The sequence below is a fragment of the Myodes glareolus genome, chromosome X (assembly GCF_982192425.1).
Source record: "Myodes glareolus chromosome X, mMyoGla1.1, whole genome shotgun sequence".
Classification (NCBI taxonomy): Eukaryota; Metazoa; Chordata; class Mammalia; order Rodentia; family Cricetidae; genus Myodes; species Myodes glareolus.
This window is the reverse complement of record NC_142053.1, coordinates 146558627-146571794: the sequence shown is the minus strand read 5'-3', so window position 1 is coordinate 146571794 and position 13168 is coordinate 146558627.

Below are 13168 nucleotides of genomic sequence, written 5' to 3'. Positions count from 1 at the left end.
ATGTGATAGACAGTGAGGTGAAAACAGGAAAGAAGGGGAATGGGAATGACACAATCAGATTTTTTTTGAAAGTAATTTTACTAAATTATAAAAGTTTCCATTTACACCCCTCTTCCCAACACCCTCCCAGTCCCACCTCTCCCTCTCGTCCTCCCTCTTCGTTCCTAAGGGCAATCAGGGTTTCCTGCCCTGTGGGAAGTTCAAGTTCCTCCCCCTTCCCTCCAGGTCCAGGAAGGTGAGTATCCAAACAGACTGGATCCCCAAAATCCAGTATATGCAGAGAAAACAAGTCCCAGTGTCATTGTCAATGGCTTTTCAGAAAGCCACACTCAGATTTTTAAAAGAATCCCAGTGCATGAGCATAAAGGAAAGGCATATCTACATCAGACACTGGTAAAGTAATTACCAATAAGCCAGCACATATGCTGCTGGGAAATGTAGTTTCCCAGGTGAATGTGAGTAACCACAAATATCTAGTGTTTATCCCCATTAAAGACCCAAGAAAAAAAATATTTTTTGGGTAAGCAGGAAGTTCAATCAAGTAAATTCCAAAAATGTGCAGTAAATGGCAGACACAACTGGCTACCTGTGCAGTCTCAAAAAATCTAATTTACAATATTGAAACAACCAACATTGGCTAAGTTCTAGAGTTACTGAGAGACCATTTTCAGAGGCAGAAATATTCAAAACGGCATTACCTTGTCTTAAAATGATCTGATAGTCTTTTCCTTTGCTTTTTTCTATTGCAGTTTTTTATTATTTTTTATGAAATAGAAAACAATGTTTCCACCTCCTCCCCTCCTCTCACATGCCTCCCACACCCCAACATCCCCTCTTCCCTCACCCTCCAGCTCTAAGAAAGACAGGGTACCATACCTTGTGGGAAGTCCAAAGCCTCCCCCCCTCCAGCCAGGCTTAGGAAGTTATCCATCCAAATACCCTAGAATTCCGCCCCCGAACAAAAACATTAAATGCAGTAGAGAAAAGTCACAGTGTCATTCTTGTTGGCTTCTCAGTCTGCCTCAATTGTTACCACATTCTGAATGTCCAGTATATCCCATGCTCTTTCAGTCCCAGTCCATCTGGACTTGGTAAGCTCCCATTTGTTCATCCATACTGTCTCAGTAAGTGGACCAACCTCTCCTGGTCCTGTTTTCCATGGTCATATTCTCCCTGGATTTTCACTTCCACTGTACATTGAGAGCTCAGTCCAGTGCTCCCATGTTGGTCTCTTTCTCTATCCCCATCTGTTGCAGGAGGAAGATTCTATAGATGAAGATAGTTATCAGTCTGAATCTGGGACAAGGCCACTTCAGTTGACCCTCTCCTCCAATGCCCAGTGTCCTAGCTGGCAACATTCCTTAGGACTTTCCGGAAAACACTCTACAGCAAAGAATCTTGCCAACCACAAAATGGCTCCCTGAATTAATTTACCTTCTTCCCTACTCCCATATTTGCCCTTCCTTTGTTTAAACCAACACACTCCCCCAAAATCTTTCACCCTCCATTTCACCATTCCCTTCCCCTAACCCCACTCCCATTCCCATACTCCCATCTTTTTCCTGGCTTTTTTGTCTGCCTCCAATTTCCATGAGGATCTACGTATATTTTCCTTTATGTTCACCTAATTCCTTAGATTCTCTAGGTTCAGGATATATATGCTAAATGTTTTATCATTATTGCTAGAATTCACCAATGCATGAGTACATACCATATTCATAATTTTGGGTCTGGGTTATCTCACTTTGGAAAGTGTTTCTATTTCTATCCGTTTCAAGCAAAATTCAAGATTTTTTTTCCCGCTGAGTAGTACTCTAATCTCTAGAAGTGCCACAATTTCTTTATTCATTCTTCCATTAACAGGTTGTCTCAAAGTTCTTGCTATTACAAATAAAACCATTATGAACATAGTAGAACAAATGCTTTTGCTGTATGATTAGGCATCTCTTGGGTATGTTCCAAAGAGTGGTATTGCTGGATCCTTAGGTGTGGGACCCTGTCCTCCCTGATCCTTGAGACCAAAATACTGGATGCAAATAATGTTTACACTAACCAGCTAAGCTTCCTGCTAGTTCCGTCCTTGGTTCTGCTACAGCCTGGTACATTAGCCTGAGGGATCTATTTTACTTTAAAATGGTAATTTCTCAACCTGCCTCAAAGAAGCTCAGGCGCCAAGGCCCATCTAACCTGTCTGACATTGTCTTGAACCCTCGATCACCTGCCTGGGGGAAAACTCCCACAGAGGCCAGTTCCCCAGCCCCCTCCGGGTGGCAGGAGTTTTCCTTTACTGGAGCCTTTATTCTCCTTCCTGCTTTTGTTGGGAGGAGGCCTTGCCCTTTTTGATCCTGGTTGCCCACTGGTATAAATACCCGACTTGAGTTTAATAAAGTGGCCATTTACTCTTGGTAAATGAGCAAAGGTCTCTTTTTTGTGTGTGTCTGTTTTTAAACCCTCAGGACAGTCGTCCATTCTCGTGGGCCCGAGTTCGGGAAAGCGCGCACCTGGGTTGGGTGTGGATATCCACTGGAAGGCGGGGTCTAACAGATGGTGTCCCTCGGGTCGGCTTCGAAGAAGAATTGAAGAATCGTGTTCTGCCGTCAGTGGATCCACCACGAGAACCCTAATAGAGGTGAGGGTCACCCCACGATCCGGAATCTGGCCAGTTTTATTATGTGCAATTGTGCACATGTGATAGGGGGTGAATAGCTTGATGTGTGAAGTATGGGTGCCGAACTGTCTGATCCGGAGCTGAAGACCAGTGGGCAAATCAGCTGCTAAATTTCATAAAGAGACTAGGCACCAGGATTAAATGACACTGCACTAGAGACCGTATAGATTTTAAAACTCAGTCCCTGGCTCGCACATGCAGGGAACTTTAATCTTTGCCTAAGAGCACAGGCTGGGTGCAGTTAGCTCCCAGTGGGAATCCGTTCCCAAGGCAACAGGGCCAAATGTAACTGATGACTAGCAAAGTAAATAGCCGAGGGCCTGTACAGGTGCAGGCCTCGGGCTGAGAGAGGATTAAAAATATATTTGTAAGTTCTATTAAGAGTTTTTGAGTAACAAAAGAACAGCTTCACAGAGCTTGTCTTTCAGGGAGACTAGAAAGCTCCCATGCATGTTTGAATGCGGGTCACAGGACCGCACTTGGTCCTTCACTGTGGCTGAGGTTCTGCAAGGTGCACTTAGGAGCAGAGAAACAGGCTGCTGTATGGCACAGGGAGGAGTGCAGGCAGCCGACAGGCCCTGCTTGTGAGTGGCGGGGCCATTACAGGCAGGCCAAGGAGGGTAAAACACAGCGGTGCGGCAGTCCACTCAGCCGCGGGTGCAAACTCGTCTGGGAGGCACAGCCGGCCGCGCTGACCAGACGCAGAAAGGCAGTCACAAAAGGCAGTCGTTTACGCTGGCTCCCTCGCCCAAGGCGGCCGGTGAGCGGTGGGCCACAGGGACCTAGAACAGGGCACAATGGCGGTTGTGGAGGCACCTGAGCAGACAGATAAAAAGAGAGTGCTAAGCGGCCAGGAAAAGCAGCGATGCCTGGCTGAGGGTGACCATGGGAGCGACTGACTGCAACAGGGATGTGGCGGGCGCGCTAGGCGCCTGGCGATCTCCGGCACCTCCCGGGTGGGGGCTATGGTAGGAAGGTACAGGACAACACAGAGCGCAGCGCTGTTCTGGCACCTGGGCTGGCTTAGAGGGCTTGCCTGGACAACAGAGGCAGCACACAAAAAGCGACAATAGCCAGGCCTTGGTGGTACAAGAATAGTTAAAATCCGTCCGCCTAAACTCAGGCGACAGTTTGTAAACAGAGCGGGGGTGTCTGTGTCCCACCCCCTGCTGTGCAGCTCAGCTTCAGCAGTTTTAAGTGGAGACTGTGATAGATTCAAAGGTTTTACAGACCCAAAAGAGGTTAGCTAAATCTTGGGATGGTTTGTTGCCTAATTTTCTAAAAATCCAAACTATGCCAGTTTGCATTTCCACCAGTGGTGGAGGAGTTTCTCTTAAGTAAAAGTTATGAGCAATGTTTGATCTTGATTATGTTTTAGGGATAAGATAGAGTCAAGAGTTATTTTGATTCACACTTCTCCAATGATTAAAGATGTTATAATTGAGGATTTTTTAAATGTCTTTCAATCATTTTAAGTTTGTCTATTGAGAGTTTTCAGTTTAGGTCTGTTGCATATATTTTAATTTGATTAATTGCTCTTTGGAGGACTAATTTATGGAGTCCTTATATTTTTTATATGGATTGATGACTGACAAAGATTTCCAAATCTGTAGCCAGATATGTCGATCCTATTATTTATTTCTCTAATGTTAGTGGGAGGCAATGTGCCCCCATAAAAGTAACAATTTTTATAATTCTGTCCAGTTGTGCAAGTGCTCACGTACTGGATCAGATAATAATTTTCTGCCCCTGGAAAAGTTCCAGGTGGAACTGATTCTAAAAGATGTTTTGGGCTGACCAGTCAGCCCAGTTCAAAACCTGCTATGATGGTGCAGGCCAATAAAAAATGATGTTTTGAGGTTGGCTAATTCTGCCCAATATTTAGGCCGGTTGCTATGGCACAGGCCAATAGAATTTGTTCTTTGGAGCAGAGACCTACAGGTCTCTAAGTTCAAAACCAGCCTACTTCCAGTACTGACTGTGCTGAATTTTTACACTGAGTTTTTTAGTACTCTTAAATGTTAATTTGGGAGAAGAGTTTTGTTTATGTTTTTTCTAGGAATGCTGACATGCATCTGGGTACTGTTCATGCTGTGGATTCATCTGTCCAGAGGCCTGAGGACAAAGCCTCTGCTATGGAGCTGTCTGACCTGATTGCTGCGGAGCTGGCGGGTTCCTGAAAAGTGATCCAGCTCCTACCCTTGTTCTATCAGTTATTGCTGTACTGTTATTGCTGTACATTGCTATATTGTTATTGCTGTAAAATTGCTGTACTGCTGGATTTCCCCTTGATTTGTCAGTTATTGCTTGCTATCAGTTTTTCTTATCCTGTCAGCTATTTCTGCTGAGCACTATGGGTATCTTCAAGGCAGGTTGCAAAATACCATGGTTGTTCAAATTAAGAATTGTATACTGAAGTTAATCTTGACAGATTGGATATTTTTTTGACCACTGCTGGTCACAGAATAGGATTTTTACTGTTTTTCATGGTCCCTGAAATACAAAATTTACTAATTGGCTGCCATTTATTCTAGTTAGCTTTCCAGGGACCTTACACCAGTGCTATTGAGACCTTACTTAAAGGGGCTCTATTCTGAGCAGAGTTTTCAGGATTGTGCAAAGCACAATCTCCTTTGGGAATGCTTGTATATGCTGGAGCATGACATTCATGATCTCATGAAGCCGGAGTCAGGACTACTCAGGTCAAGTCCTTTTGGCATTCGCCTCAAAATATCTTTCAGCATAATCTGGCTGGACTCAATGTATGACTAGTAACCAAAGACGGGTAAGGATTAAATGGGAGGAGACTCTGACCTAAGACAGAAAGGTATTTTGACCTGGAATACTTTTTCCATGACAGATAAAGAGTCTGCCTGGCCATCACCACCTAAGACAAGGTGCTAGTCATCATATTTTATATAAAAGGGAGACTTGTGAGACCCTGTCCTCCCTGATCCTTGAGACCAAAATACTGGATGCAAATAATGTTTACGCTAACCAGCTAAGTTTCCTGCTAGTTCTGTCCTTGGTTCTGCTACAACCTGGTACATTAGCCTGAGGGATCTATTTTACTTTAAAATGGTAATTTCTCAACCTGCCTCAAAGAAGCTCAGGCGCCAAGGCCCATCTAACTTGTCTGACATTGTCTTGAACCCTCGATCACCTGCCTGGGGGAAAACTCCCACAGAGGCCAGTTCCCCAGCCCCCTCCGGGTGGGAGGAGTTTTCCTTTACTGGGGTCTTTATTCTCCTTCCTGCTTTTGTTGGGAGGAGGCCTTGCCCTTTTTGATCCTGGTTTCCCACTGGTATAAATACCCGACTTGAGTTTAATAAAGTGGCCATTTACTCTTGGTAAATGAGCAAAGGTCTCTTTTTTGTGTGTGTCTGTTTTTAAACCCTCAGGACAATCGTCCATTCTCGTGGGCCCGAGTTCGGGAAAGCGCGCGCCAGGGTCGGGTGTGGATATCCACAGGAAGGCGGGGTCTAACACTTAGGTAAATTTACTACCAATTTTCTGAGATACTCCCACTCTCTTTTCCAAAGTACTTGTATTACTTTGCAAACCCACCAGCAAGAAATGAGTGTTTCCATTACTCCACATACTCTCCAGCAAAGGCTATCACTGGTATTTTTAATTTAGTTATTCTGACACTTATAAGATGGTATCTCAAAGTTGTTTTGGTTTCTATTTCCCTGATAGCAAAGGATGTTGATCATGTCCTTAAGAATCTTTCGGCCATTTAAATTTCTTTTATTGAGAATTCTTTGTTCAGTTGAGTATTCCCTTTTTTATATTGGGTTCTTAGAATTTTAGTGTCCAGTTTCTTACTTTCTTTATATATTTAAGAGTTCAGATATTTGTCTGATATTTGGGTTAATGAAGATGTTCGTCCTTTCAGGATGTTGCCTTTCTGTCTTAATGATTGTGTGCTTTGCTTTACAGAAACATCTTAGTTTCAGGAGGTCCCTTTAATTCATTGTTGCTCTTATTGGCTTTGCTACTGGGGTTCAATAAAAGAGGTGGACTCCAGTGCCCATGTATTGCAGGCTAATTTCCTCTTCCTCTTCTTTCAGATCCTGTGTGATTGAATTTATATTGAGATCTTTAATTGATTTAGTCTTGAGTTTGGTGAAAGGTGATAAATAAGGATATATTCAGTTTATTTATATGATGGATTACATTGATAGATTTTCATATGTTGAACCAGTCCTGAACTTCAAGGATGAAGTTACATGGTCATTCAAAATGGATTTTTTTAATGTGTTCTTAGATTTGGTATACCAATATTTTATTTAGAATTTTTGCATTGATGTTCATGAGTGAGATTGGTTCGTAATTCCCTTTCTTGCTTGAGACTGTATGTGGTTTTGATATAAGGGTAACTGTACCATCATGAAAAAATTTGTAAACAACACTTCTATTTTTGTTATGTGCAACACATTGAGGAGTATATGTATTACCTCTTCATGGTAGAATTCTGCACAAAACCATCTGGTCGTTGCCTTTTTTATAGGAAGATTTTGGATGACAGCTACTATTTCCTTGTGCTATTAGGTCTACTTAGATTGTTTATGTGGTCTTGATTCGATTTTGGTATACGGTATTTATCTGAAAAGTACCTATTGTTTTACATTTTCCAAATATGTTTAGTAGAAGCTTCCCCCTACATCCAGTTCCATAAAGGTGGGCATCAAAACAAACCAGGCTCATATAAAGTTTGTCCATTCAGTCAAATCAAAATCCAGTGTCATTGACCTTGGCTTCTCAGTCATCCATCATTGCCAGCCAAATCCAGAGTGTACAGTTTGATCATATGCTCCATCACTCACAGTCCTGCAGGCCTTTGTGAGCTCCCTTTAGATCAATCCCACCATCACAGTGCATGGATGCACCTTTCGTAAGCCTGACTTCCTGCTCATGCTCTCCCTCCTTCTGCTACTCATTTGGACCTTGTGAGTAAAATCCAGTGCTCCAATGTGGGTCTCTGTCTCTATCTCCATATATGGCCAGATGAATGTTCTATGGTGGTATGCAAGATATTCATCAGTGTGGCTATGGAACAAGGCCATCACATACCCTCATGTGCTGCCCAAGGAAAAATCGGGGTACCTCTCCTTGAACCTGAGAACTCCTCTAAAGTTAAGTCTCTAGCAAACCCCAAAATGGCTCCCTTAAATAAGATATTGACTTCCCTGCTGCCATTTCCAACCTTCCTCCTTCCACACATCCCAATCCACCAAGCTCTTTCGAATCCTCCTTTTCTCCCATCTCTCTACCAATCTCCCCTTACATCTACCCCTAGATCTCCATGTACCAATTTGTGGCTGGCAATCTTGTCTACTTCCAATATCCAGGAGGATAACTCTATGATTTTCTTTATGTTCACCTTCTTATTTACCTTCTCTAAAATCACGAATTATAGCTCAGTGTCCTTTATTTATGGCTAAAATCAACTGATGAGTTAGTATATACTAACTATATACTCTTTTTGGGTCAGGGTTATCTCACTCCTTAAAGCATTTTCTATTCCTATCCATTTACATGCAAAATTCAAGATATCATTGTTTTTTTACCACTGGGTAAAACTCCAATGTGTATATGATCCACACATCCATTAACCATTCTTCTCTTGAGGGACACCTAGGTTGTTTCCAGGCTATGGCTATTACAGATAGTGCTGCTATGATCATAGTTGAACAAATGTTTTTGTAGTATTCAGGACATACCCAAGAGTGGCATTACTGGTTCCTGATGTTGGGTGACTCCCAATTTCTTTAGAAAATGCCAAACTGATTTCAAACGTGGCAGTGCAAATTTGCACCCCCACCAACAATGGATGAGTGTTCCCCTCACTCCACATCCTATCCAGCATAGGTTATCATTGGTGTTATTGATTCTAGCTATTCGGACAGGTATAAGATGGTATCTCAAAATTGTTTGATTAGCATTTTCCTGATCACTAAAGAGGTAGAGCTTAACCTTAGGTGTCTTTTGGACATTTGAATTTCTTCTGTTGAGAATTCTCTGTTCAGTTCAGCACCCCATATTTTAATGGGTAAAAAAAAGTTTTAGTGTCTAGTTTTTGAGGTCTTTATGTATTTTGGAGATCAGACCTTTGTCTGATGAATGGTTGTTCAAGATATTCTCCCAGTCAGTAGGTTGACTTTTTGACTTAAAAAGAGTATCCTTTGATGTACAGAAGAAACCCAGGTTCAGGAGGTCCCATTTATTCACTGTTGCTCTTATTGTCTGTGCTACTGGGGTTCGACCTAGGAAGTGGTCTCCTGTGACCATGTCTTGAAAACTACTTCCCATTTTCTCTTCTATCAAGTTCAATGTGGTCAGATTAATATTGAGGTCTTTAATCCATTTTGACTTGAGTTTTGTTCATGGTGATAGACATGGATCTATTTTCATTCTTCTAAAAGTTGACATCCAATTATGCCAGCACCATTCGTTAAAGATGCTTTCTTTCTTCCATTGTACAGTTTTAGCTCCTTTGTCCAATATCAGTTGTTCATATGTTTAAGGATTAATATCTGGGTCTTTGATTTGATCCCATTGGTCTACATCTCTGGATTTTTTGCCAATACCATTAAGTTTTTATTACTGTATTTCTTTTTTAGATTTTGAAGTCAGGCATGGTATTGTCTCTGGAATACTTTTATTGTATAAGATTGTTTAGACTATCTTGGTTCTTTTGTTTGCCATTTAAAATTGATTACTGTTCTCTCTATGTCTGAAGAATTTTGTTGGGATTTTGATGATCATTTTTGACTTACAATGTTTTGGCACAGGAATGGGCTATTGAGCCTTCCCTGTGGGAAAATGTTCCACTGGTATCTCTCTGTTGGCTGAGAATCATAAGACGGACCTGTGAAAGAAAATTTTTCTCTGTCCTCTTGGAAAGGTATAGTGAAGAAATAGTTTAAATCAATTTTCCATTTTTTGGTAATAGAGAAGGCAGAGGAATTCCAGACTGCAGAGAGCCTATAGTTGAATCACCTTGAGAGCTCTTAGATCTCTCAGCCTTCTCCATTTACCAGATTTCTTTCTAACAACAAATACAGGATACTTTAAAGAGCTTGTTCATTATTCAATATGGCAAACATCCATTTGCTTTTCTACCAGCTCTCCTAAAGCCTGAAGTTTGTCTTGTTAAAGCCATTGTTTAAGCCATATGTGTTTCTCAGTTAACCATTTTAAAGGCAAGACAGTTAGTAATTCTGAATGTTTGCCCATTGTTTTGTCTTGCTGTCCATCCTTAATAGCTAGTGACTCTTTTATTATACCTTATGATATTCCTTCCAGAAATATGAGTTTTGGGAATACAGGAATGTTAACCTGAGTATTCTATTGCCACAATAAATCATGACCCAATAAATACACTGTGATATTAGATACATATGACAGCAGACTTTGTTTCTATCCTTCTGGTTCCATAATTTAAACACAAATTGTGCTTTGTTTCACTTGAAACAGGGTTCCAATTTCTAGGAAATGAGTAGCTTTAAGATGCCAATCTGCGTACCAGTAAACTAGAGTTATGATTCTTACACCTGCATCTGTGTCTAATAATCCCTCAATTACAATGTCATTTATATGCACGCTTTGATTTAGTCTGTGATCATTATCAAAGCATGACAAAATAAAAGCTTCATATTTCCTATTGGAGTTTTTAATTCATTCGCCATATTTATTCCATCATCCCAAAAATTATGACTTTTTTTATAATCCGCACTGGATTGTTTAATTTTCCTGATTAGACAGGTTCTCTACATGACAGGGATTGACTGAAATTTGTTTGACATTGGAGCCTGTGAGAGCCCCCCAATAAATTTCCTAGTGTATCAGATTGTGTTGTCTGTCCTTTATCGACCTATATTTATTGATCCTATGACAGCCTTTGCCACACCTCCTGTATTTACCAGAAACCTGAATCCTCCTATTCTTGCCGTACCTAGAGGAGTCATTTTTCCTACTAATATCTAATCTAAAGTTGCTTCTTAAATGGCCTTTTCTACAGCAGTTTAAATATTTGACATTGTGTTGTCTCCTCATACCATTGAAAATCGCTTTTCCTACCCTAGTCTTAGTGCTTCAGTCAAATGTTGCAACATTAATTGTATGTATAATTCATTCACCTATGGTGTGCAGATATGACCAGTAAACACCCAAAAATCGTCTTATTTTAAACTTGACATTTTCAAAAGCCAATTTTCGTTTTTAACATATCAAGCTTCAGGGCCTGTCTCTCCTACATTTATAGCCTTACTTAATGTTTTTGAGAAGTCACTAAAGTGTTTTCTCTGACCCTGATTATCCCTAATATATGAATCAATCCTCTTTCTTGTCTTCTGAATCCTACACCAGGCATTTATTGCTGTTGGGTAACATAGGAACAATGTGTGCTTTTTGTATCAATCCTGTTTCTGAGGTTTGGAGTAATGACCCTCTGCCAGAATTTGAATTGAAAAGTCTGAAATCTATTTTCTTTCCATTCTTGTACTAAAATTTTTGTCTCTCTTTTCCAATAACATTGACAAAGCAAAGTCCACTAACTAGGACTACTGATATTTATTGAAACTCTTCTGTTGAGAATCCTTAGTGCTTGAAGCCCAAAATTTCACCATTTTCCTGACAGAAGGTGGATGAATCCCATAAGAAATTCATGCTTGTGGTGGTATAACACCTTTGAATGTAAATTTGGTGATTATTTAGAAAAGTATGCAACAACGTTCCTCAAACCCGGTAATACTACTTTTGAGTATATATTCAAAGGAGGAGAATGCTCAATTGTGGCACAAGGGCATGTGCTCAACTATATTCATAGCAGCATTTTTTGTCATATTCAGAACCTGGACAGAACCTAACTACCCTGCGATTGAAGAAAAGTTAAAGAAAATGTGGTATATTTACACAATGGAATACTACACAGAAGAAAAACAAAATGAAATCTTTAAATTTGTAGAAAAATGTATGGAGCTAAAAAACATTATTTTTAGTGAGGTAATGGAGACTAAGAAACACATTTATCACATGTACTCACTCATAGGTTGTTTTTGAACATAAATCAAAGAAGACCAGCCTACAAACCACAATCCCAGAGAACATAGACATCGATGACAGCACTAAGAGAGATTAAATAGATTTACTCTACTTGGGAAATAGAAAATGACAAGATCTCTGGAGTAACTCATAGGCATGAGGATCTTGGAAATGGGTAGAAAGAGGATGGAGAAAGGCATTGATGGGAGTAGAGAAATGTAGAGTTCAATAAAATTCAATAAAAAATATTAAAATTAAAAAAAGAAAGTGAAACAATGGAAGCCAAAGAAAAGAACTCTTTCTTGTTTAATTTTTTAAAATTGCTCATACATATTTGTTCTCATGTATATTCATTGATTACATTAGAGTATTTTGTGCCATATAGTCTTTCCAATGAAATTTCCAGATATTCAGTTAATATTCTATGTAAATCAACATGGGGTGTGTCATTTTCTGATAAGCCTATGTCCTCTTTTTAGACCTTTTTTCTCTGCTCATCAGTTTCAATGAATCCCTTAATCTTTATTATTTTTTAAGTTTATTAAATTAAAAATTTTTCCATTTCCACCCTACTTCCCAAATGATAGCCTATGCTGGAGAGGATGTGGAGAGACGGGAACTCTCATTCACTGTTGGTGGGAATGCAAACTTGTACAGCCACTGTGGAAATCAGTGTGGTGGTTTTTCAGGAAACTGGGAGTCAATCTCCCTCAAGACCCAGCAATTCCACTCTTGGGAATATACCCAAGAGATGCCCTATCATACCACAAAAGCATTTGTTCAACTATGTTCATAGCAGCACTATTTGTAATAGCCAGAACCTGGAAACAACCTATGTGCCCCTCAATAGAAGAATGGTTAAAGAAGGTGTGGAACTTATATACATTAGAGTTTTACTCAACGGCAAAAAACAATGACATATTGAATTTTGCTTGCAAATGGATGGACATAGATAACACTTTACTGAGTGAGGTAAGCCAGACCCAGAAAAAGGAATTTGATACGTATTCACTCATAAGTGGATTCTAACCATAATTAAAGGTATTTGAGCCTATTATTCATGATCCTAGAGAAGCTAAATAACAAGGTGAACCTGAAGAAAACCATGTAGTTATTCTCCTGGAGACTGGAAATAAACAAGAGTCCCAGGTAAACTTGGTTGCATGAGGTGGTGGGAGGGTTGTTGAAAGGGAAGAGGGTTAGAGAGAAGGGAGTAGGGGAGGAATGGGGAAAGCTCGGTGGACAGGGATGGGGGAGGGAGAAAGGATGGATATGGGATCAGGGAAGAATATATCTCAACTAAGGGAGTCATTTTAGGGTTTACAAGAGACTTGATTATATATGGGATCCCAGGTCCAAGGAGAGATCCCCAGATTGTTCTCTGGACAAAGGAGAGGGTGCGTGAACCGGCCTTGGCCCATAACCATACTGATGAATATTTTGCTTATCACC